Source organism: Ahaetulla prasina, chromosome 6 (genome assembly GCF_028640845.1).
Source record: "Ahaetulla prasina isolate Xishuangbanna chromosome 6, ASM2864084v1, whole genome shotgun sequence".
NCBI lineage: Eukaryota > Metazoa > Chordata > Lepidosauria > Squamata > Colubridae > Ahaetulla > Ahaetulla prasina.
In genome coordinates this window covers 113,683,742-113,697,061 of record NC_080544.1, presented here as the reverse complement: position 1 = coordinate 113,697,061, position 13,320 = coordinate 113,683,742, and the positions used below count along the sequence as shown (strand labels likewise).

General features: G+C 43.3%; 1 protein-coding gene across 8 annotated transcripts in view; it reads right to left on the bottom strand.

The window, feature by feature from the left end:
• IL1RAP (interleukin 1 receptor accessory protein) overlaps positions 1-13,320 on the bottom strand; it is a 105,136-nt gene that overhangs the window by 90,254 nt on the left and 1,562 nt on the right. The window contains exon 3 of one of the 8 annotated variants that reach the window (XM_058188923.1): positions 11,557-11,704. The exons of the other annotated variants lie outside the window; for them this stretch is intronic. The gene's annotated coding sequence lies outside the window, so the exon portion shown is untranslated. The remainder of the gene's footprint in view (positions 1-11,556; positions 11,705-13,320) is intronic. 8 annotated transcript variants of the gene reach the window in all.

Below are 13,320 nucleotides of genomic sequence, written 5' to 3'. Positions count from 1 at the left end.
ACACAATTGATGGTCAATATATCAATATAAATCATAAGGATTGCCAGCAACAAGTTACAGTCATACAGTCATAAGTGGAAAGAGATGGGTGATGGGAACTATGAGAAGATTAATAGTAGTGCAGATTCAGTAAATAGTCTGACAGTGTTGAGGGAATTATTTGTTTAGCAGAGTGATGGCCTTCGGGAAAAAACTGTTCTTGTGTCTAGTTGTTCTGGTGTCCAGTGCTCTATAGCGTTGTTTTGATATTAGGATAACTTCTTCTTTTTCTTATGTGATATCTGTAACCAAAGGTATAAACGATTATGCTTGAGCCTTGCTCGAGGCTCAGACCTTTGTTTTCCACCTGAGTGGGGGTCTGTGTCCTATTTGCGCAAATAATAAATTAATTCTTGTTTCTCAAATCCTTCGTGATCTTGTCTCCTCACTTTAAGACGAAAGATTTCTATTATAATTGCAGGAAGCTGCAATTTCTTGATGTATCTTATAAAATTCTTGGACATAGTAAAATATTATTCATCTGGAATGGTATAGGGTCTCCTGCTTGAGCAGGGGGTTGGACTAGAAGACCTTCAAGGCCCCTTCCAACTTTGTGATTCCGTTATTATTAAATTTATTTGCTACCCATCTTACGGTTTAAGGTGACTGTTACGCAGAATGGAAACTTTGATTTGTAATGGTGAAATTCCACCAAGATTATGTTCTCGCTCGATCACACCCTACTGGCTCTCCCAGATCCCATCTGATCTTCAGCATATAGAATTAATCTACTTTCTGGATTTGCATAAGTGCACCAAATCATAATTTTCACAAAAGGGCTGGGTTCAAGCATATTCACTCCGCCACCAAAAATAAAAGCAGAGTTTTCCAAAATGTTTATCTGAGAGTTATCGGCTCTGCTCGTTTTAGCACACAGAAGGGCGTATTTTTGGAAGGGGATCTGAATATATATATATAAAAAAAAAAACAGAAAAAACCTTCCACAATCTGGCTCCTGTAGCTAAAAAGTCCTCTATTTGACGGAGGTTATTTTAAAACCGAAATGCATCAGTTAGTTTTTGCAACGGGGATCTGTGCCAACTTCGTAAAAGTTATTAGGTTCACCCCAACACCTGTGTTGATTTGACACACTGTCAAGGCCTTCCTTTCACCGATTGCTTTCTCTCCTTCCAAGGTTTTCTCAAGGCACAAAAGTAGCACACCACAAAAGAGACATGTAAAAAACCCATTAATACGGGGGTTTCAAAGAAACAAAGTTCTGATTTCTTTGGATTTTTTTTCCAGAGCCAAAAAAGAGAACATTCACAACATATTTTGTACGTTGCAGACTTCGGTGGTATTGATTTTATCTTCTCTTTTTTTTTTTTTTGCAGCAATTCCTGAAGAGCTCTCTCTTCCAGCCACAGGCTCAGCCACACACATCATTTGCAAAAAAATAAAAGCAATGGGTGCATTTCCACAACTTGCTAAGCTGATCTAGGCTTAACCTTGGGGGTTTTTTTTTCTCTCTCTCTCAAATAATGCATGTGGTTAATGTGTGGTGTGAACCCAACCTTGGTTAATTTGGGAACTAACATTGTACACAAAACCAAGCAAAAGCGTTTAATCCAGCAAGTCAGGCAGGCACGATGGGTAAATTCTTTGCACCCTGCCAGAAAATAGCAATTAGTCCAGGTACTTCCTCGTTTAGGACCTTGCAAGCTGCACTTTGGGAAATTGTGTTGTAGGCTTTGGGTGATTTCGCATGATCTCAAATAATAATAATAAATAAAATAATAATAATAATAATAATAATAATAATAATAATAATAATAATAATAATAATAATAATAATAATGATGATGTTTTAATTTGTATACCACCCTTCTCCCGAAGGACTCAGGGCGGTGAACAGGCAAATAAAATACAAACAAACATACTCAATAATTAAAACAACCCTTAAAAAACTGATTCAAATATGCCAGAAAATTTAAAATAACATTACACCCCATAAAATTACAGAAATTTAAAACCCATCAACAATTCAATTAAAATTTAAAATTAAAATCAGGCCAGTCCAGCCATATGAAATAAATAGGTTTTAAGTTCGCGGCGAAAGGTCCTAAGGTCAGGTAATTGTCGAAGCCCAAGGGGAAGCTTGTTCCACAGGGTCGGAGCCCCCACAGAGAAGACCCTCCTCCTGGGGGCCGCCAGTCGACACTGTTTGGCTGACGGCACCCTGAGGAGTCCCTCTCTGTGGGAACGTACCGGACGCTGGGAGATAGAAGACGGCAGTAGATGGTCCCGTAAGTAGCCTGGTCCTAAGCCATGGAGCGCTTTAAAGGTGGTAACCAATACCTTGAAGCGCACCTGGAAAACAACAGGCAGCCAGTGCAGTCTGCGCAGGATAGATGTTAGGTGGGAGCTCCGAACCGCTCCCTCAATAACCCGCGCAGCCGCGTTCTGAACTAGCTGAAGTCTCCAGGTTGACTTCACATGTCCTCCCTCTGCCAGCTTCTGATATTCTGAGGGAGGCTGAAGGCGGGGAGAGAAGTGACGGACAGGAGATTCGGTTGTTGGTTGGGGCAGGAGAAGGAGTGGGGGAGTCAAGAGAGGAAGTAGCCGAGAATCCCTACGTAGCCACAAATGGACTTAATCCAAACTCTCTTGAATCCTATTAACCCCTATTTAACCCCTATTTAGCATAAACCAGGTAGTCCTTGAATTACAGGAGTTTGTTTAGCGACCGTTCAAAGTTACAACAGCACTGAAAAAAGTGACTTACGACCATTTTTCGCACTTACGTCCGTTGGTCACGTAATCAAAATTCAACCACTTGTCAACTGACTCATATTTATGACGGTAGTAGTGTCCCCGGGGTCACATGATCCCCTTTGGCGGCCTTCCGACAAGCAAAGTCAGCTGGGAAGCCAGATTCACTTAACGAACGGGTGGCTAACTTAACAACTGCAGTGATTCGCTTAACAACCGTGGCAAGACATGTCTCAAAACGGGGCAAAACTCACTTAACTGTCTCGCTTAGCAGTGGAAATTTTGGGCTCCCTCGCAGTCGTACGTCAGGGATTCCTTGTAGATGCACTAAATGCAGGATGTCCTCGACTTACAAGCATTCATTTAGTGACTGTAGTTACGACGGCACCGAAAAGGGGACTTATGACTGGTTTTCAAAACCACGGCAGTTACGAGCTCAAAATTGGAATGCGAGGCAACCGACACGTATTCATCCCAAAGTGCCGCTTGTGTGGCGTTTAGCCAGCCGGCTGACCGCAGAGAGCCACATTCACGGACCTCACTCAAACCGGAGCACAAAAGCCAGCGAGGATCCTGGGCGGGGGGGGAAAGGGGGGGAATCTGTCTTGGGGGCAGAATTATTCCACATTTTTATTAATGATCTGGCTGGCATGACTGATGGGCTGCTTATCCAATTTGCAGAAGAGACAGAACATGGCAACTACCCATGGCAACCACGCTAGACGGCAGGCTAAACTGGGCAGGTTGGCAGGCTGGGCTGAGAGCACAAGATGTCCTTCCAGAGGGAGACATGGAAGGCATTACAGTCCTCGAGATACGACCACCATCGGAAGCTGGGACTGCCATCCCTCAGCGAAGCGGTCACGGAGTCGTGCCTGATTCTACGACCTTTTCGGTGTTGGTCATTAAACAGATTCAACTTCCCCACTGATTTCGCTTGCAGGAAACCAGCTGGGGAGATCAGACCTACAGATCACGTAACCGTGGGGACGCTGCAAATGTTATAAGAGCGAGGACCGGTTGTAAGTCGCTTTTTCCAGTCCTGCTATAACTTCACATAGATACGAAACGAACGGTTCTAACTTGAGGACTCCCTGCCACTTTCTGTGGGCAGAACAAAACATTCCCGCATCGTGCTCGGCTTACTGAATCAATCTATTTTTCTGGGGTTTTTTGCAATACCCTAAATCAGGAGTCTGCAAACTTGGCTCTTTTAAGACTTGTGGACTTCAACTCCCAGCTTTGCTGGCTGAGGAACTCTGGGAGTTGAAGTCCACAAGTCTTAAAAGAGCCAAGTTTGCAGACCCCTGCCCTAAATTAAGCAAGCACGACAATTGCTGAGGGTCCAAATCTGACCACATAACCACGGGCACGGGGAATGGTTCTAAGGCCAAAAACCAATTGCAATTCACTTTTTCGAGCACCATCGTAACTTCAGACATTTGCTAAATGAATGGTTGGAAGTATAGGTACAGAAGGAAAATACAAGGCATGCATCCAAGTTGTGAGGGGAGGGGGGTTAGGGTTAGGGTCTCATGGCTTGGAAAGTCTACATGTAAGAAGTTTGGGGACATGACACAACTGTTAGAAGAGTGAACACACTTCTGAGTTGCATTAGAGGAAGCATTGCCACCAAAAATTGTCACATTATTATTCCCCTGGTCCTATTAGTGAGGTTGTACCCGGAGCCCTTCATATAATATAACATCCAGTTCTGGCCACCATGATGCAAAAACGATGTTGAGACTCTGGAAAGAGTGCAGAGAAGAGCAAAAAGATTATCGGTAACTATGAGAAAGATCTTAAGAATCCTGGTGGACGATCACTTAAATATGAGCCAGCCAGCCGTGTGCTGCAGCAGCCCAAAAAGCTAATGTAATCCTAGGCTACATTAACAGAGAGATAGAATCAAGACGGTGGTAAAATCCAAATGTTTTTACTACCGGTTCTGTGGGTGTGGCTTGGTGGGTGTGGCAGGGGAAGGATGCTGCAAAATCCCCATTCCCTCCTCACTCCTGGGGGAAGAATATTGCAAAATCTCCATTCCCACCCCACTCGGGGACCAGCCAGAGGTGGTATTTGCCAGTTCTCTGAATTACTCAAAATTACTGCTACCGGTTCTCCAGAACCTGTCAGAATCTGTTGGGTTTCACCCCTGAATCAAGATCACATGAAGCGTTAATACTGCTTTATAAGGCCTGGGTAAAAATCACACTTGGAATATGGCATCCAGGTTTGGTCACCACACTATAAAAAAAATGTTGAGACTCTAGAAAAAGTGCAGAGAAGAGCAATCAAGAGGATGAGGGGACTGGAGACTAAAACATAGAACGGTTGCAGGAATTCGGTATGTCTAGTTTAATGAAAAGAAGGACTAGGGGAGACATGATAGCAGTCTTCCAATATCTCAGGGGCTGCCACAAAGAAGTGGGAGTCAAGCTATTCTCCAAAGCACCAGAAGGCAGGATAAGGGAGATAGGGCGGTATACAAATGTGATAAATAAATAAATAAATAAATAAATAAATAAATAAATAAATAAATAAATAAATAAATAAATAAATAAATAAATAAGAAGCAACGAGTGGAAACTAACCAAGGAGAGAAACAACCTGGAATTAAGGAGAAACTTCCTGACAGTGAGGACAATTAGCCAGTGGAACAGCTTGCCACAAGAAGTTGTCCTTGCTTCATCACTGGAGGTTCTTTAACAAGAGACTGGACAGCTACTTGTCTGAAATGGTGTAGGGTCTCCTGCTTGAGCAGGGGGTTGGATTAGAAGACCTGCAAGGTCCCTTCCAACTCCGTTATTCTGTTATTCAGTGGAATGGCTGGTTTCCAGATGTTGTGGGTGCTCCATCGCTGGAGACTTTCAAAAAGAGACAACCATTTTTGTGACGCGGCACAGGGCGTTCTGCTTGAGCCAAAGGTTGGGCTAGAAGACCTCCAAGGTCCCTTCTTATCCTATTATTCTACGTTCCACGTTCTATAATTCTGGATACTCATTTCCCCAAAAGTTACTGTATTGCCCGGTTAGGGCAGGTTGACTGGACAGCCAGGCAGAGGTTGCTGGGGGCTGAGGACCGGGAGAGGTTCAGCCAAGGGAAAAAGCACACTTGAGCTGAGAAATTATATACCCAGATTTAGATATATATATATATCAAGGAAAGCCCCGGGGAAGAAAGCCGAGAACCCTTTTCCATGGCTACCGAAAGTAGGGCAAGAAATAATGAGGATAAGTTTGCAGCTGCCTCCTTTTTTTTTTTTTTTTTTTAATATTATGGAAAACTTCCTAATAGGTAAAAAAAATCTGTGTAATAGCAGAGCAGCTGACACGAGAGCTGAGCAGCGACTTGACAACTTTCAAATGGACGGACTTCAATTCCCAGAATTCCCCAGCCAGCATGGACTACAGGCGGCCCCACAATGGAGCTTCGGCTGCTCAGTAATAGTAATAATAACAATAATAACAATAATAATAATAATAACAATAATAACAATAACAATAACAATAATAATAATAATAATAATAATAATTTAATTTTTATAATGAGCCAGTGACGTGCACTTTGCTCCATTTTATGACCTTTCTTGCCACCGTTCTTAAGTGAATCGCTGCAGTCGTTAAGCAAGTCACCTGGTTGTTCAGTGAATCCGGCTTCCCCGTTGACTTCGCTCGGCAGAAGGTCACAAAAGGGGAATCATGTCACCACGGGGACATCGCCACCGTCATAACTATGAGTCGGTTGCCAGGTGTCTGAATTTTGCGCACGTGACCCTGGGGATGGGGCAGAGGTCGTAACTGTGAAAAATGGTCCTAAGTCACTTTTTTCAGCACCGTTGTAACTTGAAACACTCACTAAGCGAACTGTTGTAAGTAGAGCCTGTATGTGCAGTTCAGGGAGTTGTGGGTATCCTGATGTGCTGTCTGAACATCTGGAGAACATCTCAACCTTAACAATTTTAAGGTGGCTGGCCCTCAACTCCCAGAATTCCTCAGCCGGTGGCCATTTTCAGGTAGATGGACTTCAACTCCCAGAATTCCCCATCTGCCTGGCCATTTTCAGATAGGTGGACTTCAATTCCCAGAATTCCCCAGCCGGCTGCCCACTTTCAGATAGGTGGACTTCAATTCCCAGAGTTCCCCATCTGCCTGGCCACTTTCAGATAGGTGGACTTCAGCACAGCCGGCTGGAGAATTCTGGTATTCTGGGAATTGAAGTCCCCCCATTTGAATGAGGCAGAGGCTAAGAAACACAACAAAAGTTGTGTGTTCTTCATTTCTGAGGTTGTTAAGGAGAGCCTGGAAAATCACCTCAGCTGAAAGTTTAATTGCATTTTTTTCCCCTGCAAGCTTCCAAGGGTCAGACTCAATGACCTTTGCCTTCCCTTAGCTCTCCAACTCCACAGCTCTACGACAGGCCTTTCCAAGCAGCCAACACCAGAGCGTACGCATTTGACAAACATCACAACAACATCTTGCGTGTGGTGAAATTAATCTGCCTGTAAGGTCTCCTTGCCCCAAAGTTGTTAAAGCATCTCCTTAAAAAATCTCTGACGGTTTCGAAAGGAGACACACATTCACAAACGATGGAAAAGACACAAATGTTATCCACGGGGCCGATGGACCACAACCCACAAAACGAGCAGCTGTGCAGACAGTCCTCGACTTACAACGGTCTGTTTAGTGACCATTCAAAATTACAACAACATTGAAAAAAACGGACGGTTTTTCAAACTGACAACCGTTGTATTATCCCTATTGTCAGTCTCGCGATCAAAATTCAGACGCTTGACCACTGACTCGGGTTTATGGCGGTCGCAATGTCTCCAGGGATTATGCAACCCCCCTTTTGCGACCTTCTGACCAGCCAAGTCCATGGGGAAGCACCAGATTCACTTAACGACCGGGTTAGTAGCTTAAGAACTGTGGTGAATCACTTAACAACCGTGGGAAGGAAGGACCTCAAAGGAGGCAAAGTTAAAAGGAGACAGTTACTTAGGAACTGTCTCGCCTAGCAACAGAAATTTTGGGCTCGGTTTGAGGTCATAAGTCAAGGACCAACTGTTATGACCAGAGCACAAGCAAAGATGCAGCTCTACTAAGTGATCCGAGCTGAATGTGTGACCCATTTCCAACCACAGGTGCTGCCAGAACGGAAGACAGAAAATCTGATGCTGAATAAATTTAATTCCCAGTCCCCAGGTTGTAATTTGCTGGATTTTAGCCTCCCCGCAACCCTGAAATATGGAAGCTCAGACGCTTTGCATATTCTAAAAGGATCCCATGAGGACCAGGGGAAGGGAAGGGAAGGGAAGGGAAGGGAAGGGGAAAAAAACAAAACACAGACTGGCTCGTAACTTGCATAACTGACCTGCTGCAACGGCGCTTGTGAGCTGCAGACTGCAGACCCTGATCTCACACAACCCAGCCGAGGCTCCCACCACTCTCCCCGCTCGGCCAGGCTCCCTGCGCAGCAAACCTGCCAGAAGATCAAGGGGATGAAGGGCTGCCCCAGAGCAGGACCCATGGCAGGAAACTTTGGCTAGGAAGCCGGGAAGAATATTAATAAAAGGATATAGGAAGGGGGATGGGGGATGCGGGGTGGGAAGGGATGGGATACAATGCGATGGAATAGAATAAATACTGGAATGAATAATTAGACTAGACTAGACTAGACTAGACTAGACTAGACTAGACTAGAATAGAATAGAATAGAATAGAATAGGAAATGTGCAATGGAATGGAATGGAATGGAATGGAATGGAATAGAATAGAATAGAATAGAATAGAATAGAATAGAATAGAACAGACAGTATAAATAGAGGCACAGAATCAAAATCATGTGAATTATTAGTACCACTTTATAAAGCCTCAGTAAGGCCACACCTAAAATACTGCAACCAGTTTTGGTCACCACGTTACAAAAAAAGATGTTGAGACTTTGGAAAAAGTGCAGAGAAGAGCAACTAAGAGGGTTAAAGGCCTGGAAACTAAAACACATGAAGGACGGTTTCAGGATTTGGGTTTGGCCAGTCTAGAGAAAAGAAGGACCAGGGGAGACATGATGGCAGTCTTCCAGTATTTGAGGGGCTGCCCACAAAGAAGAGGGGGTCAAATTATTCTCCAAAGCACCAGAAGGCAGGACAAGAAGCAACAGATGGAAACTAATCAAGAAGAGAAGCAACCAGGAATTAAGGACAAACTTCCTAACAGTGAGGACCATTAGCCAGTGGAACTGCTTGCCATAAGAAGTTGTGGGTGCTCCGTCACTGGAGGTTTTCAAGAAGAGACTGGACAGCCACTGGTCTGAAATGGCATAGGACCTCCAGTCTGAGAAAGGGGGTTGGACTAGAAGACCTCCAAGGTCCCTTCCAACTCTATTCTGATTGATTGAGATGACTTTATTTGGCTAAGTGTGATTAGACACACAAGGAATTTGTCTGTGGTGCAGAAACTCCAAAATGTGCATGCAGACCAACAGAATAATGATAATCATAATATATTGGCATATAAGAAGGATTATTGAAGAAGTGGCTCTTCATTCCGGTTGCTTTCGAGCATTCCTCCAACTTCCTGGAAGCATCTGGGTCAGAAGTCTAGGTAGTCCTCAATTTGCAGTGGTTCATTTAGTGACCATTTGAAGTTACAGCGGCACTGAAAAAAGTGATTTATTGCAGGTTTTTTTACACTTAACAATCGTTGCAGCATTTCCGTGGTTGCATGGTCAAAATTTGGACACGTGGCAACTGGCTCACATTTATGGCGGTCGTGGAGTCCCGGGGTCACGTGATCCCCTTTTGCGACCTTCCGACAAGCAAAACCAGTGAGGAAGCCGGGTTCACTTAACGACCGTATGACTCACTTAAGAACAGCAGGGAGTCCCTTAACAACTGTGGCAAGAAAGGTCATAAAATAGGGCAAAAAACTCACTTAACAACCATTGACATTTTGGGCTCAATTGTGGTCTTACATCGAGGACTGCCTGTAGAGAAGGAAGGTGAAGGGAAACGGGCCCTGCCTGCAAGTCGGCCTCACAAATGGGCTGGGAAGTGGCTCAGGCTGTTAATGCAGTCTGTTATTAACACAGCTGCTTGCAATTACTGCAGGCTCGAATCCCACCAGGCCCAAGGTTGACTCAGCCTTCCATCCTTTATAAGGTAGGTAAAATGAGGACCCAGATTGTTGGGGGGGCAATAAGTTGACTTTGTATATAATATACAAATGGATGAAGACTATTGCTTAACACATTGTAAGCCGCCCTGAGTCTTCGGAGAAGGGCGGGATATAAATTCAAACAAAAATAAATAAATTAAATTAAATTAAATTAAAAACTAATCCCCACTCCTTCCCTCAACCCCTTCCCCCACGCATCCGGCTCTCTCCTTTTCCCATCTTGTGTTAATGCTTTTTTTTTTTTGTCTGCTCTGTGGTCTTACATTTGGCAATTTGAATGTTTTCTTCTAATGTTTATTACGCTGTAAGACGCCCAGAGTTAATTTTATTTAAATAAAATTAAAATGGAATGGAATGGAATGGAATAGAAATGAATAGAAATGAACAGAAATGAACAGAACAGAACAGAATAGAAATAGAAATAGAAATAGAAATATATAATGAAATGAAAAAATCCAGGCAGGGAAGGAGGAAGACCCACCAGGGAGACAAGGAAATTATGCATCATAGAGAAAGCAACTTTGGGTGCCAGCATAGGGAGGGGGCTGCACTCAGCTGCACAAAAATAAAATCCACAACCCGGCAAAAATGACTTTTTTCTCTTTCTCTGCCTTTCTTGTCCTCTCACAAAATATTCCCTTTGCTCTTTTAATTCTTTTTTTTTTCTCCAGGTCCAAAACCGATTGTCAAATGTAGGCAGTTCTTGCTTTACGACCATTCGTTCAGGGGCCATAGGAAGTTTCAACGGCACTGAAAAAGGGACATGGCCGCATTCCCACAATCGCAGGATCGAAATTCGGGTGTTTCGCCACTGACGGTCGTAGCATCCAGGGTTGTGTGATCACCATTTGCAAACTTCCCAGCCGGTTTTCAAGAAACAAGGGATTCACTTACTGACCAGGTGATTTATCTAACAACTGCAGTGATTTCCTTAAGAATTGTGGCCAAAAAAAAGGCCATAAAATGAGGCACAAATTATTTAACAACCATCTTGCTCAGCAAGATTTGGGAAATTCTAGCCCCCAATATGCCTCCATTGCACAAGCAACTAATGAAGCTTATTTAATAAGTTTCTCAGCTGAAGGCTACTCAGTTTGGTCTGCTGGTTAAGGCACCGGGTTAGAAAGCAAGAAATTGGGAATTCTAGATCCGCCTGAATCCTGAAAGCCAGCTGGGTGACTTTAAGCCAATCACCAGGAGATGGTGAGTTCTAGTCCCGCTTTATGCATGAAAGCCAGTTAGGTGACTTTGGGCCAATCACCAGGAAACTGGGATTTCTAGTCCCACCTTAGGCATGCCAGATGGCTGGGTGACTTTGTGCCAATCACCAGGAGACAGGGAGTTCTAGTCCCGCTTTATGCATGAAAGCCGGCTAGGTGGCTTTGGGCCAATCACCAGGAGACAGTCAGTTCTAGTCCCACCATAGCAGGGGTGAAATCCAGCAGGTTCTGACAGGTTCTGGAGAACCGGTAGCAGAAATTTTGAGCAGTTCGGAGAACCGGCAAATACCACCTCTGGCTGGCTCCAGAGTGGGGTGGGAATGGAGATTTTGCAGTATCCTTCCCCTGCCACGCCCACCAAGCCAAACCCACAGAACCGATAACAAAAAATTTGGATTTCACTACTGCACCTTAGGCATGCCAGATGGCTGGATGACTTTGGGCCAATCACCAGGGGATGGGGAGTTCTAGTTCCGCCTTAGGCATGAAAGCTGGTTGGGTGACTTTGGGCCAATCCCTCTCTCTCTCTCTCTCAGCCCAACCTTCCTCACAGGGTTGCTGTTGTGGGAAAATAGGAGGAAGGTGTGTTGGATATGATCGCTGCTCTGAGTTATTTGTAAAAAATAATAAAGGGAGGATACAAATAAACCAAATCAACTAAATAAAAAATAAAATTAAAAATTAAAAAAAAGATAAAAACAAAATAAATAAAATAAAATAATAAATAAAATAAAATAAACATTAAAAATAAAAAGTAAGATAAAAATAAAGAAATTATAAAATAAAATAAGGTAGAATAGAATAATAACTTTATTGTCACTTTGAATGTACACTGATCAGCAGACGTTATTAAAATGAAATTTCGTTGCATCCGGCTCTCAAAGGATTCCCACCTCCAATATACATTGCATCAGCATGACAGAATTAATGAATAAATGGATAAATGAATAAATAAATACAAAATTATGTATATATATACCCACATATATTATATCACACACACACACACACACACACAAAATAATAAACTAAATAAAAATAAATAAAAATAAAATAAAATAGTCACAGACTGATACAGGACCGAACCCTCCGCAAGATGGAAAGGGGAAAACCCTTAGCACAACCACAGGAGGAACAGGGGGGGGGGGGTGTCGTGTCTCCCACAGCAGCAGCCAACAACCTCCCGCCTCCCAGGCCAGAAGCAAAGCCAAGCAAGGCCAGGCAGCCCAGAAGGGGATCCTTCAGCAAGAACACCCCCATCCCCAGAACCAAAAAACCCCTCCTTTCATCTAAGGAGACCCCTCCCCTCCTATTGAGGTCACTTGAAGACCTCATGGCTGCATTCACACAACAGTCAAAGCCATCCTTTGGGGTCAAACACCAGATTTCAACGGCAGGGGGGAGACAGAAACAAGGGGGGAGGGGGGCGTCAGAAGGGGACGATGGACCCAGCTTCCTAACCCATGTGCTCAAAACCGTGAAAACATGATTCTTCCTTGGTTCCATGTTTGGACTGTCCCAGAGATCCCCAAGCAAGGCGCAAGATCCCTCCCGAACCGCACACAATGTTCCTGCGACATTGACCAGGTGAAGAGGTCAGAAGAATAGAATAGAATAGAATAGAATAGAATAGAATAGAATAGAATAGAGGAAGAGGAAAGAAGGAAGAATAGAATAGAATAGAATAGAATAGAATAGAATAGAATAGAATAGAATAGAATAGAATAGAATAGAATAGAACAGAACAGAACAGAACAGAATAGAATAGAATAGAATTTTATTGGCCAAGTGTGATTGGACAGACAAGGAAATTGTCTTGGTGCAGATGCTCTCAGTGTACATAAAAGAAAAGATACCTTCATCAAGGTACAACAAATAGGAATAAAATAGAATAGAATAGAATAGAATAGAATAGAATAGAATAGAATAGAATAGAATAGAATAGAATTAAGAATAGAAATAGAAATAGAAATAATAGAACAGAACAGAACAGAACAGAACAGAACAGAACAGAACAGAATAGAATAGAATAGAATAGAATAGAATAGAATAGAATAGAATAGAATAGAATTCTTTATTGGCCAAGTGTGATTGGACACACAAGGAAATTGTCTTGGTGCAGATGCTCTCAGTGAGCATAAAAAGACAAGATACCTCCGTCAAGGCACAACACT